This window comes from Ictidomys tridecemlineatus, chromosome 6, assembly GCF_052094955.1.
Source record: "Ictidomys tridecemlineatus isolate mIctTri1 chromosome 6, mIctTri1.hap1, whole genome shotgun sequence".
NCBI lineage: Eukaryota > Metazoa > Chordata > Mammalia > Rodentia > Sciuridae > Ictidomys > Ictidomys tridecemlineatus.
The window spans coordinates 88,552,985-88,568,912 of NC_135482.1; the positions used below are offsets into that span (position 1 = coordinate 88,552,985).

The following is a 15,928-nucleotide window of genomic DNA, read 5'->3' on the forward strand; positions in this document are numbered from 1 at the left end:
CAAGAGTTACATGGAGGGCAAGAGTGAGAAACCAGCCTCACTATGGTTAGAATGTGGCTCCCAAAGTTCATGCATTAGAAACTTCATCTCTGATGTAGCAGTAATGAGATATGGAACCTTTGAGAAGTGATTCAGTTGTGAGGGCTCTGCTGTCATAAATGGATCAATGCCATTGTCACAGGAGTGGATTCCTGTTAAAGGATGAATGGTGCTCTCTGTCTCACACTGTCTTGCCATGTGATGCCGTCTGCCATATTATGATGGAGTGGAATGAAAACCACCACCAGAAGAACTAAAAGATTAAAAAATTTTAAAGAAGTTGATCCTAAAGGATAGGACTGAAGCTGGAAAACACCAGGGTGAGGAATATGATTTTCTTTTATCTCAAGCCTTCTAATATTTTCAAGTACAAGCATTAGTTTGACAACTTAAGATTACATTTAGAAAAAAACAAATGTAGCTGAGATACTAGCTATTTTCCTCCCTTCACAAGCCGACTCTGCTGGTCTCACCTCAGCCAGTACAATCACCCTTCAGTGTCCATGCAGAATCATGTCCCAGACCCACTGCAACAGAAAACCTGGGCCTCTCAAGTTTCCTATATAAAATGGCAGAGTATTTGCATACAACCTAAGCACATCCTCCCATATGCTTTAAATCACCTCTGGATTGCTTAGAATACACAATACAATGTAAATTGTTGTGACACTGTATTGTTTAGGATGACAAGGGGAAAAAAAGCTGTCTATGTTCTGTATAGATGTACTTTTTTTCCTAAATATTTTATATCTGAGGTTGGTTAAATCCATGGATGTGGAGCCCACAGATTCAGAGGGCCAACTGTATTCAACCCAGCTTCTTTGCTGATTTTTATAAAAAAATAAAAATAATTACAATGAATACAATGATTTTTCAATTTTTTGTTCTTTATGGAGATTTGTGGGTCCATGGAAAAGAATCACATTACACACAATTGCTACATTTTTTTTCCTAAATATAATTTTTAAAAAATTTATCGAGATGTTACATGCATTTGAAATTTCTCTATTTGTTGCAATAAGGGGGATTGAATGCAGGTCCTTGTGCAGGTTAGGTAAGAGCTCTACCACTGAGCTAAACCACCAGTCTCTGCATTTGATCTTTAAAAATCACAAACAGTGGAAGGCAACCTCTCTGTTTCACCTGTTTTCCAGTGATTTAATTTTCTAGGGTCAACCTCTACTAATTTTTAATGAACTCTATATTTATTCTTCTGGTGGCTTGTACTTTAAATCCTTCGTTGAAATGTCTCTCCTCCTTTCAAATCTCCTGTCTTCTTAATTTTACCCTCTGATCCCAGCCCATAAACTCCTATCTAATTTTCCTAACAGAAACTCAGGCATCGAGGCCAGATTGGTTCCCTGAATCCTAGGACTACCCAGCCCTGGTAGTCAGCTCCAGCTTCTGAACATGCTTATCAAAACCACGCCGCTTCACAGGTTCCGTTCTCCCCCAAGAAATTTTACACCTGCTGCTCACAAAAGAAAGCCTCCTTATTTTACACAAATAATTAACATAAAATATATTTCAAACTATATTTTATATTCATAAAATTTAAAATCAACAATGGAAGTAGGTTTTATGCTCAAGTAAAACCAAAAATAAGGAATGCTTAACTCTAAGGAAATCACAAAACACTTTCCAGAAGGAAATAATATTTTGGTCAATGGAGAAGTCTCTCAATATAGAAAAGTATGGGGGCTGGGATTGTGGCTCGTGGTAGATCACTCGCCTAGCATGTGCAAGGAGGTGGGTTCAATCCTCAGCACCACATAAAAATAAATAAATATAAAATACAGAAAGGCATGGTAAAATTACAGTGTCTTAGGGGAAATTATATTTTTGGAATTTAAAGTTCAAGGGGGAAAATGTGATAAATAAGCCGTAAAAAGTTAGTCTAATCAGCTGGGCATGATGGTATATACCTGTAACCCTAGCAACTCAGGAGGCTAAGGCAGGAGGATTGCATGTTCAAGGCCAGCCTTAGAAATTTATTGAGACTCTGTCTCAAACAAAAAATAAAAAGGGCTAGCTCAGGGGTAGAGTTCCTCTGGGTTTAATCCCAAGTAATTAACACACACACACACACACACACACACACACACACACACACACACACAGAGTTAATCTGAGTTAGATGCTGCTTATATATGAGGCTAAGCAGTCCAAATTGAGTCCAATTCTAAGAGTTGAAATTTTAAATGCCTGTAAATACCAAACAGATCATTTAAATGAACAAAATGAGAACATGTCAATGAAAAAGAAAGATCGAATGCATAGGATACTATGGAAAACTGGGGAATCATGCCCTTCCAAATGGAATCATTAAATTATTATAAAAAGAAATGGAAGCTAGTGTTTCCAGAACTTCTAGTTTTATTTAACAACAGCAGACCATCCAGGTTTTTCTGTCAAATTCTCCTATTTTTAAATCCTGGCAATAGTACATGTCTCTTTTTTTTTCACATATGCACCAAAATATATATATGTGTATATACTTTACAGCTAGTTTCAGCCTAAGTTTCAGCCTTAGTTTCAGATCTAAGATTTAACCCCTTCTAGAAACAAGAGGGAGCCGCCATCATAACATTTTAAGACAGAAGAGCCCTGGTCAGACCTGCAGTTTTAAAGATCTCTCTGGTGACAGGATGTACAACAGATTGATTGGGAGAGGGAGAAATGGAACATAGAGAAGTTAGAAGGATCTTGTAATCCATCATTAGTAGCAGATGTGCTGAGAAGTCCCAGCGAACACATAACACTCTTATAATCAATCATTATTTTTTCAATGCAGAGGTGAAATAGTCTTAAACATTTCTCATCAGAATTTGATCCAAAATGATCACTGTAAACATTCTTATCTGTGTAAATCTTGGGTGTTACAAATTTTCAGAGACACAATAAATTTCTCTCTTCATTACATTCCATAGCTCCCTTTCCTTTTCCTCAAAAATGCACTTGTCCATAGTTATAAAAGGAAAGATTATATAACCCGCTTTAGAAAGAAAACTTGTTAAACCTCTGCCCTCCGTTTCCACATTATATCAATTGTACAAGTAATCAGATATTTTCTGCAAATGGCTTCCATGTGCCCACACCTCTGAATGTAAAATAAACAGTGTAGGCTATGAAAACATTGCGTTAAACAGAGCATTCCAACTGGGAAAACTGTGTAAACATGAACCTCCTGTTTACAGTAATTGAAAAGTATCTTTAACCTATCAAATTAATTGTTAAAACAAAGAAAATATAGGCAGGCAAAGAGAATAGTGGGCTGGGACTGTTGCTCAATGGTAGAGTGCTTGCCTAGCAAAAGTGAAACCCTGGGTTTGATTTGATGTACTACAAAACTAAAAACAAATAAAAGAAACAGAGGAGAAAGAGAGTGGGTATCAATCTTTTTTTCCACAACACCTTGTGTGTGTGTGTGTGTGTGTGTGTGTGTGTGTGACTTAACTAAGGGTTATTCTGAGAAATGCATCATTAGGCAACTTCATCATTGTAAGAACATCATAGAATGTACTGATGCAAATCTAGATGGTATAGGTCAATTAACATCACCTCTTGATGCAATCAATATACCCAGTAAATACAAGATGGATGAGGCTGCTACCAGCAAAACCAGCAAGCCACATGGTTTCATAGCAAACTTTTTTTAATAAGTAGAAAGAGTACATACACTCTAACACAATGATTAAAAAGGTAAATTTCACTCACTGAAATGATAATAATATCATTATTATGCAGAGCATGACTGTGTGTGTAAACATGTATATTACATACGTACTATATGCATAACATACATATATTATGTTCCCAGAACAAAATTATTGCATGTAGGCAATATATAGAGAGAAAAAATTTAGCCACTTTTAGCATATGCTTAAGATTTTTCTGAGCCAAATCTGTGCAAGACATATCAAACACTATCTTAGTTTCATGTTCTAACCAATTAAACCAGGAAATAATTTCCCTGGTTGCACAGACGAACTGTCAGGTGCTAGCCAAGCTCAGTCCATCCCATTCCACAAACACAGAGGATATGCCCAAGCATCAATCCAGTCTCACTTGTGCCTAGAATGACAAGGAAAGGAGATACTACATCAGTGTCAAATTTTGTGCCAGGTAGATTTTGAAGACTTTCCAGGCTCCAGCAATATTATCAGACATTTGAAGCCCCTACCAGCACAGGAAGAAGCCAAGTCTCACATGCAGCCTCCTGGATAAATCTGGCCCACTTTCTCACCAAGTCCTGAGCTTTGGGCTCTGTTTCCATAGTTTATAAGCTCCTTTTCTTTCCAAAAAGATAAGTTTGGATATCACCCTAGCACTAGAGACCCTACTCTCATTGCTATAAAATTTCCTTTCTCCATGGGGATAAAAATCACTCCTGCCTACCATGTGTTTTGGGTAGGCTTCTGCTGTGGTGCCTCAGTTTAACCCATCTTGTTCCATCATCCCAGATGTTGAACACCTACAAAAACTTAAATTGTGCAACAATTGGTAACTTCAAAGTAATTACTATGTTTTTAGAGGTCTATTCTAATAGTAATAGATGAATGATTAAAGTGTTTTAAAATATATATATATATATTCCCATACATATGAAAAAATATATAAAGGTTCTATAAGCTCTAGATTATTGTTTCCAATTTATTTTAATGCCTCTTTGTCAATTTTGTTGAAATAGTCATAGAAATGAAAAATCGGGACTTAATGGGTTAAAGGAGTACAGTTCCTTTCTTTGAGATCAGATTAGAGAGTAAGTGAAATTCCTGTGAATCCTTCTGGAATTGTGACAAATGGAGATGTGTTCCAGATATCCTGAGTTGAAAGCTGGAATACATTTTCTCATAGAAACAATCACTAAATTCCCAGGCAAGTTCTTAAAATCCTACTTAACCCATAACATTCTCAGAATATTCCCCAAATGTCTATGTAACCCATGTACTCTGTTCTCATTTTTCCCAGCTTATTTTTTCTTTTTTACCTGAACAAAATGAATATTATCCTGCTTTTCCATGTCCTCCAATTCTCTCTACTCAAATTAACAAAGTCTCATATGTGCTATCTACCAGATGTGAGAACCACATAGGCTCAACACAGTCTCTCAGTCCCACATTGCCTGTCCACCACAGGCAGATGATAGCATGGGTATGTTCCACAGCTTCTTTTCCTTTTATGCTCATGATCTGCACCATTATAAATGGTGATCCACCAGAAACAGGCCCATTTATATATGGAAATTTTACATGTGATGTCATTTGATTAATGGGAAAAGAAGAGATTGCTTACTAGATGGGGTTAAGAATATTGCTCATTACATGGGGAAAAACAAATCATTCTTCTGGATTTTAAGATTCCTCTCCTGTTTACAGGGAAGGAAAAACATAAAGAGAAGTACATGGAACACTTGATATGCACAGACTGGAACATTTTGCTAGAGTTTATCAAAGTCTCAGTGTGGGCAGGTGACCCCTGCAGCATGTGCTGCTCCCCCAAGAGTAACAAATGACCTACAAGCGTCAGCTTGGCTCCCACTGGCTGCCTCAAGACCATCACCGGTGACATTCATCGGGTAACCTAATGCTGATCTACTCCTCTCCACCTGGTTCCCCAAATGAGAATGTACCTCCTCCTAAGTCTGATCTCTACTAATACCTCTGCTCCGCTAGCCCAGATGCCCTAGTCTAGTCTAGTTTCCCTAAGGCAACAGGTAAAACAATTGTATTCTTCCTCAAAGTACTAGTTATATAGCATTTAGATTCCAGCAGACCCTTTCTTTTGATTCGCAAACCCTATTCAAAGGAAATTAAATGAAAAGACTCTCTATATTTTGGTTATTTTTAGCTCTATTTTTCTCAAAGCAATGAAGATGACTGAGAAATGTCACTTACAATGATGTGGGAAACAAAGCACAAGGATTATTTTCCTGGATATTTTCTGGCTATAGATCAATCATCCAGCACTCTCCTTATATGACCATAGGGGAAAGAGAGCTCATGCGTTCTTATTAGAAAAACACTACAGAAAAACATCTGGTTCAACAAATTCCTCCATCCCTGTCCAAGAACTCTGATTAGGAGAGTGGGGTACTGTGAGAGGCCCATCCTCTGGTTAAAAAAAAAAAAATTAGCCTGTACAAATCCTCATTACCACTCCCCAAAGGCAGCACAACACAGTCCCAGGAGAGACCCTGTTGGCCAGCAATCTCTTGTTCAGAGGAAAGTGAAAATAGAATGAGTATCCAGCTTTCCTGGCCTCTTGAGATACCACTCAAGAGACCCACCTCTGCCTTACCCCACCCGGATTGCTGAGCAGATGATCAGAGCTGAATAGACTGGGGGCAGCTAGAAGCAGCAAGAAGGGACTATAGCCACTACCACAAGGATCTCAAAAACTGGCCATAAGGGTTGGGGGTACAGCTTAGTGACAGAGCATTTTCAGAGCATGCACAAGGCCCAGGGCTCTATCTCCAACTCAAAATCTCTCCATAAACTCTACTGAGTGGCTCATGGACTTTAACAAGAAGCCCACTCATGAACCCTATAGGATGCTTTAACTGCAACCCCCACCCAGCAGCTGAGTGATGCATGCCACAGCAGCCCACACATGCCCAAGATGGTGCATGCTAACCTTCACAGATGGTGAGCAAGCCCCTCCACCAAAGATACATCAAATCCCCACAGACAGCACATGGATATTAACAGCTGGCTCTACTTAGAAAGGTCAGGGAAGGGACACAGCTTTAAACATTTCAGGGCGCTACTATGGGGAAAAATAAATGGAGGCTCTCAGTATCCAGCCTGACTTCACAGAATTAACAGGAGGCATCCTATGACTCCTCCACCAGAGGGGAAAAAGAAGAGAGGTGTGGGCACTCAGATAACAGGTTCTGGGGGACTCCCCAAATCTCTAGCAGGTCTGCCTGGTGAAGGTCTTTCCCTTCCAAAGCCAGACTATAAGGACTGAAAGAGGGGAATGCTTCTGCAGATATGAAACAGCAATAATCCCCATGGGACAACTAGGAGATGGGCTGGGGTGGTGGTCACACAAGTGTGGAAGAAAGAAAAAGAAGGGAGTTATCAACTGCCTCAAATGCTATTTGAGTCACCTAATGGTGACTCAGGGATTGGCTCCATGGATATCATTGGTGACCTTGATAAAGACACAGGGAGGTGGCATGGACAGACATTGCCTGGAGCCATAGTGAAGGAGAGCAGGAGCTGAGGAAGTGTGGATAATGGCTGCAGGCAACTCTTTAAAGAAGGTTATCTGAAAGATGTTGTGAGCAATAAGGTAAAAAAGAGAAGCTCCTGTGTCAATTAATGGGATATACTCCAGCAGCTTAAGTGTCAGAAAAGAGAAGAAAATTCTGGTGCAGGAGAATCCATGAGAAGATGAGAAAGTCTAGAATCCAGAATCCAGGTGGAGGAAGTGGCAGAGGTGGAAGCTGGAATGTTTAAAAGTGAGGACAGGCAGAGAGAGTGGGTACAGATGAATGAGGGGTTGGTAGATTGGAAGGTAAGAAATAAAGGACTTCTTCTAGGGTTTTTCCAAGAATGTTTCTTACTTGAAATTTCAGCTAGTTCCCCTGGATATATCATGATACATTCCCTCACTGAGCAACTACTCCCTCTCCGGTACTGGGAATCTAACCCAGGGTACTTTGCCACTGAGCTACATCTCCAGCTCTTTATATTTTTTGAGACAGGATCTCACTAAATTGCTTAGGGCTTTGCTAAATTATTGGGGCTGGCCTCAAAAGTGCAATCCTCCTGACTCAGTCTCTCTAATTGCTGGGATTATACACCCGTGCCACTGCACTTGCCACATTCCCTCATTTCTAAGGATGAAGCAACAGTACCCATTTCAACTTGATTTTGACAGAGTTAGGCCTTCAAAATAGCTCAAGTTTAGCCAGATGTGATAACACATTCCTGTAATCCCAGCTACTGGGGAAGCTGAAGCAAGAAAATTGCAAGTTTAAGGCCAGCCTGAGCAATTTAGCTAGATCCTGTCTCAAAATAAAAAATAAAAATTTCTGGGGATGTAACTCAGTGGTAGAGTGCTCTTGGGTTCAATTCCCAGTAACACACATACACACACACCAGCTCCAGTTGATATAGAAGTTTTCCCTATGAAGTCTCTCACTGACCCCCCACCCCTACAAATTCTTCTCCTTTTACAAAGTCCTCAAACTTTCCTATTAACCAGAGGTTGAGGCTCGCCTATTTGGTAAAGTTTTTACGTGAATCACTATCCAGAGTAGCTTTTCTTTGGCATCTACTTTATAAAAGGGTTGGATGGATGTTTCTTAAAATTTCTCCAGGTCCCAAGAGTCATTGTCCCGTCCCTCAGTGTTATATTGAATGTTAGCAGGTCAAGTTCATCTCACCTACACAAAGATCCTGTTTTTCTCATCCTAAGTAAGTTTTCTATAATTTCTCTCCTCTTTCCTTTCTTGAGAAATTCAACTGGGCGCAATGGTACACATTTATAATCCCAGCATCTCTGGAACCTGAGGCAGGAGATTACAAATTCAAGGCCAGCCTGGCAAGACTTTTTCTCAAAATAAAAAATAGAAAAGGCTGGGGATATAGCTCAGTGGTGGAGTGAGTGTCATTGGATTCAATCCCTAGTACTTCAAAAAAAAAAAAAAAAAAAAGAGAGAGACAGACAGACAGACAGAGACAGACAGACAACCACTAACTGGCATGTTTTCCAAAAGAAAACCTCCTTACTATGGCTAGTCTACAAGGGGATGGTGAATGACCCTGTGCTGCTGGGTTAATTCTTGAAAAATCAAAGAATATAGTAGTTATTATTACTAAGAAACTAGAAAGTTAAAGAAAAAAAATTTAAAGAACTTCAGACATCTTCTGTCTCAACTGCTTTCAAATGAATTTTAAAGAAGAAATGATTGGCTTTCAGGTGCTCTATTTTTTTGTTTACGTTGCTTATTTAATTGTATACAGCATGGTGACAATTTAAAGTATTAATTGACATGCTCTTTCCCACCTGCCCTATAGAAGTGCTTCAACTCGGCAGAGAATACTTGGCTATAAAACAAAGGGAAAAATATCCCACATTCATCTCAAAGGTCAGAAAGAAATTGCTCCCTCCACCCTGTCCAGGTGAGACAGTGAAATATTGCAATAGGTAGATACAATCTGGAGGAACAAATTTTTTTCCTGCTTCCTCATCCATCACCCCAAAGGGTCAAAGAAATCTCTCAGCAGGAAAAAGCAAAACAAGAACTTAGAAGAAGGAAACCGCTTAGTGACTACAGGGTGGCCATTCGCCATGGAAGGGAGACTATACCAAAAAACTTTAATTGTAAAATTCCAAAGAGAACATGTGTTCTGTTTCAAATCAGAAATATGTTGAAAGGCACAGCCATGTAGAAGCACTGGGGGTCATAAGGCAGCAAGAGAATTGAAGAAGCAACAGGCTATATCTCTACAAAAGAGGAGTTAGAAACAGTGCCTTTTGGTGGGCCTGTAGCTCCTGAGTGGGTGGAGAAGATCCAGAATTTTCCATGGGTATCTTATGGGTATTCATGGGTGTCCACCTGCCAGGAAGCCATGTGCAGGGCATAGACCTTTTGATGTAAGTTAAAGAGGCCTCAGCTCAATTTGAGAGATATCCTTTCTGCCAAGTGATGTGTGGTGTGAACCAAAGAAATACAGACTTCCATTCACTGCCTAGTGAAACAAACCAAGGCAAGACCAGTGAAGCAGTTCCTTCTCACTCTGACAAAGGACAATCATATCAGCCTCAGGGATTTAGAACTTAGGGTCTGGAGAGAGAAAAGGGAAAAGATCTCGAAAGGGAGCCATGTCTGTACACACATTAAACTGAAATTTACACAGCAATTGTAATTGAACTGGGGATTAGATGAAGCTAATTATTAGAGTGTGTTGTGGTTTGGATATGAGGTATCCCCCAAAAGCTCACGTGTGAGATAATGCAAGAAGGTTCAAAGGAGAAATGTTTGGGTTTTAAGAATTTTAACCCAATCAGTGAGTTAATCCTCTGAGAGGGATTAACTGAGTGGTAACTGAAGGCTGGTAGTGTGTGGCTGGAGGAGGTGGGATATTGGGAGCGTGGTTTTGGGGTATATATTTTGTATCTGGCAAGTGGAGTTTCTCTCTCTCTCTCTCTCTCTCTGCTTTTTAATTATCATGTGAGTTGCTACCCTCCTTCACCCTCTTCCGCCATGATGTTCTGCTTCACCTTAAGCCCTGAGGAATGGAGCCAGTCTTCTATGGACTAAGACCTCTGAAACGATGGGGGGCCCCTAAATAAACCTTTCCTCCTCTACAGTTGTTCTGTTTGAGTCTATTAGTCACATTGGAGAAATACCTGACTAAAACAGAGGGGTTGACAGCTCATGGTAGTGAGAAATTAGCCTATTTTATATTTACAATGTCACTAAAAACACCAATTTGGAACCCATTGGATACTACCAACATGTTAACTTCCATTCAGGTTTCTTCATGTTGGTGCTTGAAATATAGCTATTTTAGCCATTCTGGCATAGATAGGTGGCATACTGACTGATAGGTAGTAATTCTGCACCTTTTTGCAGGGGAGGAATTCAGACTTTCACAGAGCCTCACCAATAAAATTATCTAGGGGAGTAGACTTACCTCAGCACACACTCATCAAATTCACTAAAAGCCAGATGAGGCTCAAGTGATTCTGCTTAGTGCTTCCACTTGTCACAAAGCCACAAAAGGCTATACAGCAATAAGCAAACAAGTAACATGTCAAAATATTTATTCAAGCATAAGGCTTATAGTAAGCTTTGGATGCTTTTTGCTTATATTACTTTCATTATGAGATGAAATGATTGATTATCTTTTTGGGTTTTTTTTTGTTTTTTTTTTATATTTATTTTTTAGTTTTCGGCGGACACAACATCTTTGTTTGTATGTGGTGCTGAGGATCGAACCCGGGTCGCACGCATGCCAGGCGAGGGTGCTACCACTTGAGCCACATCCCCAGCCCCAATTGATTATCTTTGATAGCAGAAATGAATCACTGGTTTAAAATAGTAAATATAATGTAAAAATATGATGATAATAAGTAAAACAAGATGGTGCCTGATGATGAAAAGGTTGATTTGCCATGAAATGATATCCAATTAATGGTTAACTCCTACACTCTAACAAAAGAATGTGAAATGAAAGCAAGTACCTCTAAGTTTCACACAAAATCTTCTGAAGGCAAGAAAGTACAGTGAGAATTATCCCTCAACCAGTTCCATTTTCTTTTTCTTTTTTTTTATGAGAGAGATAATTTTTTTAAATATTTATTTTTTAGTTTTCGGCAGATACAACATCTTTGTTTGTATGTGGTACTGAGGATCGAACTTGGCATACCAGGCGAGCGCGCTATGACTTGAGCCATATCCCCAGCCCTCAACCACTTCCATTTTCAACTTGCATTTCAGGCAGTGAAATCTTCAAAACAGTTCTACCGTTTGGCCAAATCACATGATTTTGAAGTAAAACACAGTGAGCCCAAACATAAGGAACTCAGATGCTCCTGCCTAATTAAACTTCTTTGTATCATCAACAAAAAATTTTATGCAAAAAAAATTTTAAATCTGAAAATTAGTGCTTTTTCATAGAACCATGAAGTGTTAACAGTGAGTAAAATATAAAGACAAAATTTTAAAAAGGCTTTTTAGAATCTGGGCTATGCCAGGTGTCGTGACACACACCTGAAATCCCAGTAACTTGGGAGGCTGAGGCAGGAGGATAACAGTTGGAGGGCAGCATTAGCAACTTAGCAAAACCTTGTCTCAAAAAATAAAAAGAGCTGCAGTTGTAGTTCAATGATATAGCCCCCCAGGGTTCAATCCCCAAAACCATTTAAAAAGAAAAAAAATGGTCTAGCCAATATGGACTATGTTACACAAGAAGTCATTTACAAAAACATAATTATTCTCATTTCCTGACAAAGGGCAGGCACCATTGGAATTTACAGTGGGACAAACACAAATCTCTTGGCATCCTCAGCTCTGGAAATCTAAGTGCCAGTTGCACCTAAGGGTGCAATGGGTGCAACCAAAACGCCCCATGTTTCTAAACATCCTTGAGGAGCCAGTGGCTATTATCACTGATCTAATCTAAAAATACACATTCAAAATGTATGTCTGGTGAATTACATTAAAGTTTAGATTTTATAATTCAGCAGGATGAAAAATGTAGATTTGCTGACCTCTGCATTTTGTCTAGTTACACAAATGAACACAAAGATTTATTATGTAAAACACAATAGAGAAAAAAATCAAGTTTCTAGACTTTATTTTTTTAACTAGGGATTTTTCTTTTCCTTTTTTCTTTTTCTTTTTTTTTTTTTTTAAACAGGGTCTAAGTTGCTTAGCACCTCTCTAAGTTGCTAAAGCTGGCCTCGAATTTGCAGTCTCCTGCCTCAGCCTCCCGCATCACTGGGATCAAAGGCATACACCACAGCACCCAACTCTACAGTTCTTATCATGGGGAAACAAATGTGAAGACTTCACCCCAAATAACAAGACAGAGAACTCCCTTCTTCCAAATCACGTTAAGCTGAAATTTCTATTAATCCTAGTTGGAGAAGGTAGGTTGAGACCAAAACCAAATTAAAATCATTTATAAAAATAAATAAAACTTGCTTTATTACTGAGCATCATAAATCAAATGCATACCTATTCATCTTTTTCTAATTAAAACATATGGAAATCAAATGAAAACTGGCTTGCAAATGATGCTTTGCAAAGTACTTTGGTTTGGAAGTATTGTTTTCAATGATTGATTTTTCCATGTCTCAAAAGATAATATTTTTTAAAAAGGGCTGGAGATGTAGCTCAATGGTAAAGTGCCCCTGGGTTCAATTCCTCGTACTACCAAAAAAAAAAAAAAAAAAGAAAAGAAAAGAAAGAAAAGGCTAATGTTCTGTCCAATGGCTTCAATATGGTAAAATAATCTTAGAATTAAGAAAAAAAATATTTCTCACCTTGCCTTGGGATTTACTTGGATAGAAAGCAGAAAGTCTTTAATCAATAGCTATTTAATAATACCAATTGACTACAGGAGTCCTAAAAAGTGCTTGGAAGGTAATTGCTGACTCAATTAGATTGAGGGAAGTAATAACCCACAAATCTGTAGTTGACTCCAAATGTCTCTGCAGCTAAATTAGCTGATACTCAATATAGAATCACGTTTCCTTATATTTCTCCTATTTGGAAGCAGAGTAGAGATATTTACATGATCTTGGAGGCAATGGCATATAGGTTAAAAGTCCATCCTCTGGTTACTGCCTCCCTCTTTCCAGTGCTGCTTGTATTTATGAGCTCAAGACTCTTATCTTTGCCTTTCCTAAGACATTTTAAGTCAACTTCCACAAGTCACAGTCCACCTGGGCTTGAGTCAAAGTTGCTTTTAAAAATAATAACAGGGCTAGGGATATGGCAGAGTGCACACCTAGCATGCACGAGGAACTGGGTTCGATCCTCAGCATCACATAAATGTAAAATATTGTGTCCACCTAAAATAAATAAATATTTAAAATAATAATAATCCACCTAAAACTTAAAAATAAATATTTAAAATACTACTAATAATAAATAATTTTATTCTTAGTCTTTAGGACTTACAGAAAATTTGAGCGAAAAAGTATAGAGTTCCCATAAACCCCTTCTCCGGTCCTCTGTTTGTCCTAATTAAACATCTTGCATTAAGTGTGGGACACAAGTACATAGTTTACATTAGGGTTCACTCTTTGCTGTATATAAAGTTTAGTACCTATTTACACACCAGATCCTGCAGATTTCTCTGCATTTCTTCTGAAGCTGAGTGTTGAGATTAGATCTCATGGCTGACTCTCTGTTTAACCTCACCTGACCCTCATCTTTCCCTATAAGCAGGTGATTTTTTTTATTTGATTTGTTTTATTCCCATGAGTTTGGCAATCAGCACGAGGGCCTCCAGGCAGCTCCCCTCTTTTCCCATTGTGTGATATGTGAGAAACTACAGGGGCCAAGTTAATCAATGGCAAGAATAGCCTGATCTTCAGGTTTTTGTTAGTTTTGTGGCGCTGGGGATTGAACCTAGAGCCCTATGTGTGTTAGGCAAGTGCTGTCCCTCTGAGCCACATACCCAGCCCCTGATATTTGTTTTTGAGACATGCATAACTAAAAAGCATCTCATGCTGGGCCATTAGGATCAGATGTGCATCACTTAGCTATAAACATCCACCTATGAGAAAGTACCTACCAGTCTGCAATCACCCATCTCCTATATAAACCAGCCCCAAATCAGCCTCCTGGTAAGATAAACTTTGAATGAGAATCCTCCATCTTCCCCTTCAGCTGACTTTTCGAACAAAGTCACTGTCCTTGCTTTAATACCTTGTCTTGACCTACTTGCCCTATTGTGAAACAGCTGAACTTCTGTCTGGTAACAATCTGGTGAGCCAGGAGGACTGGTGTCCACAGAAGCTGACCACACCAATAGGAACCTTAAGATTGTCCTTAGCAGGGCTGGGGATGTGGCTCAAGTGGTAGCACGCTCACCTGGCAAGCGTGCGACCCAGGTTTGATCCTCAGCACCACATACAAAGATGTTGTGTCTGCCGAAAACTCTCTCTCTCTCTAAAAAAAAAAAAAAAAAAAAAAAGATTGTCCTTAGCAGCTGCTGGGATCCTTTTGTTCTAGGAACTCTCCTTTGTCTTCCTCCATCATAGCATAAGTTGCCTAAGCACCTTGAAGTAAGGAATCGACATTTGGGTGAGCCATGGTCTCCTGCACAGATAAGTCTGGAACTCCCTTTCTCCCTGGATTGAGGCTTCTGCTCTTTGAAATTTGGTAGGCTCTGATAGAGAAACAATTGTTGAACTCCACTTTTTTTTGTCACCCTTGAATGTATGCGTTTGCATGCTTGTGTGCATAATGCAGAGAGAAGTATAAATGTTTTTCCAAACTATAGGCCACTTGAGCACATTCTTTTATGGGGAGTGGGGGATATTGGGGACTGAACCCTGAGGCAATTTGCTACTGAGCTACAACCCCACTCCTTTTTATTTTTTGAGACAGGATCTTGCTAAGTTGCTGAGGCTGGCTTCAAACAATTCTCCTGCTCTAGTCTCCTGAGTCACTAGGATTATAGGCATGCACCACTATGCCCAGCCACTTAGGCACATTCTGAGAAAATGGTCTTAATTTATTACTTTACTATATCTAAGAGATGAGTTTCTATTGCAATATTGTCTGGCTACAATATGTATTAGAATTTCATAGGGAAAATAGGTTAAGGAAACAGCTTTGGACATAACTCAATTCAAACTCACCAAAGTAAACTTTCCCCAGGATTCTTGGGCAGTCTGATTTTTTCAACAGACTTTTCTAATATTACTATACTCCTGGTGACATTTTATGGCCTTTTCTTGGTTATATGCACTTAGTTTAATATTTTTATTTGATCAACATGCCTAATTTAAGGCTTTTTGCTCTGAATCTGTTTTTCCTTCTGCTAACTTTTTACCTGTACTCATTTTAGACAGAAAAGGGAGGAAATATGTAAAACAATCTTTTCAAAAATCAAGTTGCTAAGTTTGGTGTGAGGGCACACACCTGTAATCCAAGTTGCTCTGGAGGCTGAGGCAGGAGAATCCCAAATTCAAAGCCAGCATTAGCAATTTAGCAAGGCTATAAGCAACTTAGTAAGAACTTGTCTCAAAATAAATAAGGGCTGGAGATATGGCTCATTGGTTAAATTCAATCCCTGGTTATAGGGGGTGGGGATCAAGCTGCTATGTGAACTGCTTTATCTTAAAATTTTTGGTCCATAGCCCTAAATGTAATTTGAATTCAACTGTCTTTTTATCAACTACTATG

General features: G+C 39.0%; 1 protein-coding gene across 5 annotated transcripts in view; it reads right to left on the reverse strand.

Moving 5' to 3' along the window:
* Aebp2 (AE binding protein 2) overlaps window positions 1–15,928 on the reverse strand; it is a 220,777-nt gene that overhangs the window by 98,677 nt on the left and 106,172 nt on the right. The window lies entirely within an intron of this gene.